The 10,095-nt window shown below is 45.0% G+C and overlaps 1 protein-coding gene and 1 pseudogene across 4 annotated transcripts in view; one reads left to right on the top strand and one right to left on the bottom strand.

Annotated features, from left to right (window-relative positions):
• Psip1 (PC4 and SFRS1 interacting protein 1) overlaps positions 1-345 on the bottom strand; it is a 32,469-nt gene extending 32,124 nt beyond the window's left edge. For all 4 annotated transcript variants that reach the window (XM_021199871.2, XM_029539451.1, XM_021199872.2 and 1 more), the window contains exon 1: positions 163-345. The gene's annotated coding sequence lies outside the window, so the exon portion shown is untranslated. The remainder of the gene's footprint in view (positions 1-162) is intronic.
• An 8,706-nt stretch (positions 346-9,051) lies between these two features.
• LOC110323937 lies at positions 9,052-9,441 on the top strand (annotated as a pseudogene).
• Positions 9,442-10,095: the final 654 nt, after the last annotated feature.

Below are 10,095 nucleotides of genomic sequence, written 5' to 3' on the forward strand. Positions count from 1 at the left end.
TGCTGCCCGCCGCCGGGCCGCCGGCCTCCCACCCCGGCGCTCCCAGGGCTTTTCCCACGGGCCGCAGCCCACGAGGGAGGGGCGCGGCGGGGAGAGGAGGGAGGCTGCGAGCGCGGCCGCCCGCTTCCCACCCGCGCCGAGCGGGGGCGGGGCGGCTCTCACCTGCCGGGCGGCGGCGCTGGGGCTGCGGGGCGCGCTGGCCGCTCCTGCCCACGTCCACGCCGGCCACCTGCGCCACCAGCTGCCGCAGAGGCGCCTCAACGGCTCCGAGCTGCAACCGCCACCGCCACTGCCGCCGATGTCGCTGCGCCGCTCCCGCGCGGCTCCCGCTCGGCGCCCGCTAGCGCTGGGCCGTACCAAGTGCTCGCGCAGGCACGGGTGGCGCTGCAGCCGCCGGGCGTCGCGGCTCGGGAGCTGAGGGCCTGAGTCCCCTAGAGTCCACAGGTGTCCCTGCTGGCGACTAATTACGAGCAGATGCCGCGGGAGGGGAGGGAGGGAGAGGGCCCGGAGAGAGGCGCGCGGGAGCTGTCCCTCTCCACTTCCCCCCAGGGCTGGCACAGTGGTCGCGCCCGGCCCGCCCCTGCTGGCTGCTCTGCGTGTGTGTATTTGTATGTGTACTGTATGTAAAAGGCGGGGAGGGAGGAAACGATTGTTGTGGACCCGGTTTGGGGGCGGGTATCCGGGCCTGTAGCCCACGGCTGCATGTTTTAAGAGAATGTGGCAGCCCGAGGTGCTTGTTCTCGCATCCTCCTCCATGGTGCGAGTACTGTAGTGCTCCTGCGCGGTTTACATCATCCCCAAAATGAAGAGCTGTGCAAAATCCCAGAGATGAAATTGGAATATGAAGCAGTTGCAGGGTGTGCACCTTGTAGGCCTCTTACACCTCGCAGAATGGGCTTTGCAGTCTCCTTTTCTTGGGACTGAAACATGAGAAAGCCCTTTTTCATTTCCCTGATATTTCAACCGCGGAGAACCGTTAACAAAAAAAAAAAACCCCGATGAATGCAAAACGTCAAGGGTATAAAACAATGACAGGGAAAGCGTAGTTAGCTTGTTAGTTAGGATGTGGATTTGGGCCCAATCTAAATTTTAGCCCTGCACTTAAAATTCTGTTTCCCTAGAAATGTGATATGGTGGTAGGTGGTACAGGAGAGAAGAGTTACTAACACCTAAATATTTCACCACTTAAAATACTCTTAAAGGGTATTTAAAGGTGAACTTATTTTTGATCCTTTAGCCAGTGGATGCTTTTAATATTTTGTAGTACACCTTCTGAAATGGATTGACTCTTTTACGATCTTTACTGTAGCAGAACTAATTTTATTTATCCATTAACATCCAGGTTACCAATAAGTAAGGATGTGGCAAATTAGAAGACATTTAAGTATTAAGAAAAGAATAAATCTTTTGTTTCATCCTTCATTGAATCTCTCCAAAATCCTGTTTAGAATGGAGCACTGTAAAAAAATTTAAAAAAAAAAAAGAAGAAATTAAAAAAAAAAAAAAGAATGGAGCACTGTTTAGTGTTGAATATACAGCTAGGAACAAGATTAGGTATTTCCTATATCAAACAGGCTAAAAATATTAAAGATATTATGAATATTAAAATGTGTATGCAATAATACTGCTTTAAATAAAGACTCACAGCTGAGACTCAGGAAGAGCTTTGTTTGAATAGGCAAATATTCAGGGCTTTATAAAAAAGAAATACAGCATGCCTTTAAAAGGAAATCTGGCAGGCACCCCCAATGTTAAATGCCCTGTAAGCGGGCCTCTGTAGATGTGCATCGTGCAGAGGGCTCCGCATGGAGCTAAAAGAAAGAAAGGGAAATACTGGTGATATGTCTTCATGAATCTTAGGCTGTGTGCTTTGGGAGCTATCCAAGGGTGCATGGTAAAAAAAAAGGGGGGGGGTTAAAACTGATTGCTTAAAACTGGATGCTGGACGTTTCAATGCAGATGTGGGCAGAGGGAGCCCTTTTTTATGTGACTGTTGATTAAGAAGGGAAGAAAAAAAGGTGGAGGAGCACAACTAAGCAGTCACAGAAACTGTCCTCAGCTAGATCATGGACCCGAAAGAACAGAAAGCTGCCTTAAAGGGAAGTCTCTAATCCCGAGTAGTAAATATCGAAGTGGCACCCGGCTGTCGTGTGTGTGTGTGTGTGTGTGTGTGTGTGTGTGTGTGTGTGTGTGTTCCTCCCCCTCCCATTGTCTTCAACTCCATAAGGCCTTGAAACTCCAGTTGTGGTCAGACTCCACATCATGGGCTTCACCTGAGGCTTTGTGAGCAGCTCAGCTCAGCCCCTCCTCCATCTACTGATCTGCATTTTTAACAAGATACCACACAGTTGGGTTTGTGTGTATGTGTGTGGGGGGGGGGGCACTGCCTATGGAGATCAGGAGACAAAACCTGGGTCTCCTTCCACCACGTGGGTCCCATGATTAAATTCAGGTCACCAGTAAAACTCAGGCTAGAATATGGAAATTAGAAGCCAACCTGTAGGCAAAGCTTTCTCAGAAAGAGAGAGACACACATAAAGAGAATATCACAGGAAGATATGTAATTCTATTAGAAGATACCTTGTGTTAGTGTTAAATAGCCATGCCAACAATTCACAGAGATGGGTACTGTGAGTGGGGATAATTAGGAAATTTAAAAAAAATTTTTTTAAAGGAAACTGGAAATGCACTTGATGTATTAGTAGTGAACCAATGTGATACACTCACTAGCTGCACATTTTGACAATTTCAGTTAGAAATCGTCTGAAACAACTGGAGACACCTTTTAAATCAAGGCAAAACAGGTGGTGATTTAAGCCCCCTGAGAACAAAGGGCCAGGGTCCCTGAGAACAACAGTTCTGAATCTAAGTGGGAGGAGAAAGAGGGGTAAAGGGAGAAGGGGGTGGATGGAAGCGGCTGGGTGTGTTCCAGCCACTGGCAAAGCTCTGCTCCTCCCCCACAGGAGAAAGAACACCCTTTCCAGAACTGTAACCAGCTAGCCAGAGAGGACAGGCCAACGCTAATGTGCTGAGACAAAACCCAAGCAAATTTCTTCCCATTCTACAGACGAGAAAGCAGGCTCCTAGATGTTAAGCAACGTGCCCAAGGACACTTGGAGTCAAGGGACCCCGAGCCAGCTTGCAGCCCTTCTGTTCTCTGCACGACACACACCCTTTTGTGATTTTTTTTACAAGCCCTCTAGGTTGCACAGGAAGGTTGGAGGCTGCAGAATGAGAATGGCCCATAATTAGAAAAAGATGCTGGAAGTAGACGCAGCCTAGTTCTCTTATTCCAGCTTCAAATTCCCTCCCAAGCTCCGGAGACCCACCCCATTCCCCAGCTGGTCCTCTTGACCAGCCCTTCTGTTTAACTCTTCATGGGCCTAAATAACTTGACCCAAAAGGCACACCTATATATCATCTTCGAATGGCTTAATCTTTTTGTATTTATAATCTTCCAGGTCTTTAAACTACTTAGAACAAACTGTCTTCCTCACCAGTGCAGTGAGGAACGCAACGGCTTCTTTTCCAAGATGGAGTTACTGAGCGAATAGTAAGAATAGACAGATGATGAGCCCCAACAAGGTTCTAATTCTTTTTATTTTTTTAAAAATTTTTTTTTATTATTTTATTTTACTTATTTATTTATTTATTTTCGAGACAGGGTTTCTCTGTGTAGCCCTGGCTGTCCTGGAATTCACTTTGTAGACCAGGCTGGCCTCGAACTCAGAAATCCGCTTGCCTCTGCTTCCCGAGTGCTGGGATTAAAGGCTGCGCCACCACACCCAGCCAAAGTTCCAATTCTTTAGGGTCAGGGGCTGATTGCTCTTCCAGAGGTCAAGTCCCAGCAACCATTCAGTGGCTCACAACCATCTATAATCAGTTCTGATGTATCTGATGTTCTTTTCTGTCATGTAGGCATACATGCGAATTGAGCACTCATATGTAAATAAATTTTAAAAACAGAAAAGTAAACAGGCCACAGGACACATGAGGCTGCGGCCTTTGCTCCTCACTAAGTTGAGGCCTCAGCACTTCTCAGCCTGTGGGTTGGGACCTGTACAGGGTCACATATCAGATATCCTGCATAGAAGATATTTACGTTATGATTCCAAACAGAGCCGGATTGCAGTTATGAAGTAGCAAAGAAAATAATTTTATGGTTTTTCATCACAGACTGAGGAAGTGTATTAAAAGGTTGCAGCACAAGGAAGGTTGAGAATCACTGGGCCGAAGGGTCACAAGTTAGAGGGCAGCCTTTACTTAGAAGGCAAGAGGCCTGGGATTCAGTCCTCGGGGCTGGAAGCAAGCAAACCAAAGTGAAGATATTCATATTTGATTTTATAATCTCATCATATACCTAAAGGTTGTCCTTTAAAAACACTCTTTTTCCCTCTACAAATCATTTAATAGAACTAGATATGGCTCAACTGTTACAAGTTCTTGCTGCTCTCCCAGAGGACCTGAGTCCAGGCATACATACATACATACATACATATACATACACATACATATATACATACATACATACATACATACATACATACTACTTTAAAAATAAAATCTTAAAATATATGTCAGGGTCACAGAAGTAGAACATAACAAAGTAGTCATAACAATGGGTGGTTGTAATAGCTTTTTTGAGGTTACAAGATGGTCCTAACAATGTTTTAAAACAAAGACATGGTTGCCATTTCCTGGAACAGGCAATACAGAGCCATTTGTAGTTAAGGTTACAGGTGCGGCATAGCCCAATCCTTGAGAAACGGGTTTAATCATAATCATAAGGTTTAATCACATTAGGAATGAACCTAAGTTGTCTTTACTATAAGATGGCTCTTAAGTCTAAGACAGAGGCAGGCTGGGCCATCATTATACATCGTATTTCAATCTCATGTCAAGAGTATAATGAGAAGTTAGCAAATAGATTATTTGTTTAATGTCCTTTATTTTAAACAAAGAGCTAACTATTATTCAGAGGTGCCCTAAATGTAGTCAAGTCTTTTCTCCCTCATAAGGACAAATTTGGAAGTTCACCCTGAGGTAGAGAAAAACTAAAATGGATCAGCTCCTGAGGCAGTGCCTAGAAGGCCTGCTGAGCTGATGGGCCAATCAATGATCAGAAGACAGCTGCCTGTAGATGGGTGGCTAAGAGATGGTAATGAGTCTAGCTGCTCAGAGATGATGCTGAAGAGAAGCTGGACAGAACAGGTATTACCAGGTCTCCTGTGGGCGCCACCATGAAGGCTGTGGGAGCTCTGTAGCTGACCAGTGGGTTCTTCTTTTTAAATAACCTGGGCTGGGTATAATGGCACACATCTTTAATTCCAGCACTCTAGAGGCAAATGCCGGAGATCTTGGGAGTTCAAGGCCAGCCTGCTCCACATAGTGAGACCATGCCTCAGAATTAATTAATTGGATCACTCTTGTCTCAGGCGTTGGGTTCATTCCCTCGCTTCTCCGTGTACAGCTTCACTTAAGACTTCTCTCCACCCACGGCTGCACGGTCCGCTTCCTTCTGTTTTCCGTCTTTCGTTGTTTCCCGAACTCTTTCCCCCTGTTCCCACTGGCTTCCCAGTTTTGATTCTTGAGAATTTGCTTTAAAGGTAGAATCTTTCCCCAGTGTGGCCTACAGTCTGCGCACCTGATGATGTCTCTTGCTTTGTTCATGTTCCTAAGTCTCCTCAGTCAGTGTGTTTTCTGATAATACAAATTAAAATGTGTGAATCGAGTAAAGGGAATCTGAAAAAATAATGAGTTGAAGCTACACAACTCTTTTAAACATACGTTACCTTTAAGAAGCAGCAGTGAATATGGTAACTGGCCGTTGAGTTTTTCAGGGAGGATTTTAGTCATCCATTCTGTGGTTTTATGTGCCTATTTTAGAGACCAAGCCTATGTGTCCAAGGTAGGCTTGAACTTACTACGCAGCTAGGAGTAGCCTGGAAGTTCTGATCTTCCTGCCTTTGCCTCCTGAGTGCTAGCATGGCAGGCATGCACCACTAGGCGTGGTCTAGTTCAAAGTCCTTTGATGATAGAACTCTGCTGTTTTCCTGGGAAACTTCCATGTAGGACCAGTGATGAGAGAGCGTATTGTAGCACATTTTGGTGATATGCCTTTTTAACTTGGTGATACACAGGACATAGACCTCTGGGCTTTTGTAGCTGAACACAAAAAGCTTTACTTAATTTTTAGATTTTTAATGTTTTTGGCAGGCTGTGGTGGCACACAACAGTAATCCCAGCACTTGGGAGGCAGAGACAGATGGATCTCTATGGGTTCAGGGCCAGCCTGGTCTACAGAGTAAGTTCCAGGACAGCCAGCTCAGTAGAGAGACCCTGTTCCTCTGAGGTAAATTCATGAGCGAACAGCTAAATAAGCTGTGTTGTCCACACAAGGGAATGCCATTTAGTGCTGAGAAGAAATGAGCTATCGATCTGTGAGAGGACGCAGAGGAAACCAAAGTGAGTTACGAAGTGAAAGAAGGCACCATCTTGACCCTCCTTTATTTTCCCAGTGCCAGGAGTGAAAGCCAGGGACTGTGAATACAGGCCGGTGGGCTCCATCACCATCCCAGTGAACCCATCCTAAGGGCTGTGTACCATGATTGCAACTACGTGGTGTTCTGAAAAAAAAAAAAAAGTGAACCAGAACAACCCTGGAGACAGTAAAGAAAGATCCATGAGGGCCCATGGTTGCAGAAATAAAGGATGAACAGGGGGATGCAGGATTTTTAGGGCAGTGACACTTTTCTGTGTGGTATTGTAATGGTGTCTACAAGTCAATAAAAATGATGGACACCAGGGCTGGAGAAATGGTTCAGAGGTTAAGAGCAGTGACTGCTCTTCCAGAGATTCAGAGTTCAATTCCCAGAAACCACATGGTGGCTCATAACCATCTGTAATGGGATCTGGTGCCCTCTTCTGGTGTGCCTGAAGACAGCTACTGTGTACTTTATACAATAAATAAATAATCTTAAAAAAAAATGTTGGACACCAAGGGAGAATCATAATATAAGTCATTGTTTGAGGGTAGTGTGAGGGGAGAGAGAGAGAGAGAGAGAGAGGTGATGATGACCTTGAATTCCTGATTCTTCAGCCTCTGCCTCCCAAAACTAGGATTAGAGGCGTGTTATCACCATACACAGCAGTGAATTTTTAAAAGAGATTATTTATGAACTTATTTATTATTTTTAAAATTTCCTGTGTGTGTACGTGCATGTGTGTTCTTAAATGCGTGGAGAAAAGAGGCCAACTTGTAGGAGTGGGGTCTCTCCTTCCATAAGGTAGGGCTAGGGGTCAGATGCGCATCAGGCTCAGGGGCAAGCACCTTTACCTGCTGAGCCATATCGCTGGCCCTACAACTTTATTTCTTTGTGAATAGATTTTCATTCTCATCAAAATATTCTATGCACATAGAGCATCCTCCTCCCTACATTTCCCTACCAGAGTGTTTTGTTAGTTATGATTGCTGATCCTACGTTGACACGTTACTTATATTCTGATTCTCCCTTGATGTCGAACATTTTTAGTGACTCGTAGACACCATTACAATACCACTCAGAAAAGTGTCACTGCCCTAAAAATCCTGCATCCCCCTGTTCATCCTTTATTTTTGCAACCATGGGCCCTCATGGATCTTTCTTTACTGTCTCCAGGGTTGTTCTGGTTCACTTTTTTTTTTTCAGAACACCACGTAGTTGCAATCATGGTACACAGCCCTTAGGATGAGTTCACTGGGATGGTGATGGAGCCCACTGGCCTGGTATTCACAGTCCCTGGCTTTCACTCCTGGCACTGGGAAAATAAAGGAGGGTCAAGATGGTGCCTTCTTTCACTTTGTAACTCACTTTGGTTTCCTCTGCGTCCTCTCACAGATCGATAGCTCATTTCTTCTCAGCACTAAATGGCATTCCCTTGTGTGGACAACACAGTTTATTTAGCTTGTTCACCTAATGAAGGATATCCTGTTTGCTCCACGCCTTACTAATTATGAATAAAGCTAGTATACACACCCGTGTGCAATTTTCTGTGTAAGCATGCATTTCTAACTCTTTAGTGTGAATACCAAAGAGTGGGATTCCTGATTCATATAGTAAGTGTGTATTTAGTTTGTAGGAAATTGCTACTCTGTTTTCTGAACTAATCGCATCATCGCGTATTCCTGTCATCTGTGAATGAGTATTGCTGTTGGCACATAATCCTCTACAGAACTTTGTGCTGTCAGGATTTGGGACCTACCGATGTAATGGTATTTCACTGGTTTGGTTTTTGCTCTTACTTTTTTTGTTTGTTTGTTTGTTTGGTTTTGTTTTTTGAGACAGGGTTTCTCTGTATAGCCCTGGCTGCCCTGGAATTCACTCTGTAGACCAGGCTGGCCTCTAACTCAGAAATCCTCCTGCCTCTGCCTCCCGAGTGCTGGGATTAAAGGCATGCACCACCATGCCCGGCTGCTCTTACTTTTTAAAATATAAGTATCTCTGTCTTGTTATTAGGTTTTTTCCACAGTGATTAGTAGAAAATTTCAGCTTAAATATAGCTATTTTCAATATTTATCTACCTAGAATAACATGAAAATTAAGAGCTTTCGAAAAACTGGGTTCATGTACAATGTAGTTGAAGTGGATCTTTACATTTTCTCTGTGTGTTAATGACCTTGCTGGAGCTGGGGCAGCAGCACGGTTAGTAAGGTGCTCGCTGTACGAAGGAGATTGTGACTTCAATCCCCGGAGCCCATGGGGAAAAGCTGTATCCAGAGCTGGGGAGGTAGCAGAAGATTCCTGGGTCTAGCCTAGACTACTTGGAGAGCCCCAGGCCAGTAAGAGATTCTGTCCCCAAAAATAAGGGGCATGTTTCTTAAGGAATGACACCCAACGTTGACCTCTGACCTCCACGTGCAGACCTACAATCAATCATGCGTGTGACACACACACACACACACACACACACACACACACACACACACAGACAGACCTATACACACAAAATCAGTTTCAATCTACATTAGGATTCAGCTGGTGGTTCGGGGAGACGTACCTTCCACCTTAGACCATGGCCAAGTTCATTCATAACTTCACGGAGAAGGCATCGTTGATGGTGGCCACTGCTGTGACTTACTCAAAGCCGCGATTGGCCACATTTTGGCATTACGCCAAGGTTGAGCTGGTTCCCCCAACCCCTGCTGAAATCCCTACAGCTATTCCGGAGTGTGGAAAAAAGTCATTCAAAGTGCTAAAGCTGGTAGCTTCAAGCACCTTACAGTTAAGGAAGCCGTGCTGAGTGGTTTGGTGGCCACTGAGGTGTGGATGTGGTTTTATCTCGGAGAGATCCTAGGCAAACGTGACATTGTTGGCTATGATGTTTGAAGACCAATCTTTAACTTCTGATTTGAGTTCTTATTTGAATGTTCTTGGACCATGTGTAACAGAACTGCCATCTGAATAAAATAATCGGTGTTGAAAAAAAATTTACATTAGTATAGATTTTTTCTTTCACTCCTTTTTCTCTCTCTTCCTGCTCCCCCTCTCTTCCTTCCCTCCTTCCTTCCTTTTTCTCTCTCCCTGTCTTTCTTTCCTTTCTTCCTTATTCCTTTTTTAGTTGTTTCCTTACTTCTTGTTTTCTGATCCTCCTGCCTCAGCCTCATGGATTTCAGGTGCACATCAAAACATGGAATTCCTCATGTGTAGCTTGTTAACATAGTTTGTAAATATTTCGGTTTTGGAGGTTTGAAGGTTTTGCTGTTGTTGCTCTTCTTTAAATTAGCCTGAAGTGGCTTTAATATCAGCAGCTGGGAGGCAGAGGCAGGAGGATGTCTGTGAGTTCACACTGATCTATGCAGTGAGTTCCCACTCATCCAGAGCCACACAATGAGATCCTGTCTCAACAAGTGTGGAGGTCAAAGGGCAATTCCTTCTACCATATGGGTCCCAGCAGTCAGCTGAGGTTGTCTTTGGTTATTAGAATTGCTGGCAAGTGCTTTTACCCAAGGAAACATCTAGGCAGCCCCATTAGATAGTTTTGTTTTGTTTTGTTAAAAGAGAACAAGTGAAGGGTAGGACATTGGAAGATGTCAAGGGAGAACAGGGAAGGGGGAAG

This window comes from Mus pahari, chromosome 6 (genome assembly GCF_900095145.1).
Source record: "Mus pahari chromosome 6, PAHARI_EIJ_v1.1, whole genome shotgun sequence".
Lineage (NCBI taxonomy): Eukaryota > Metazoa > Chordata > Mammalia > Rodentia > Muridae > Mus > Mus pahari.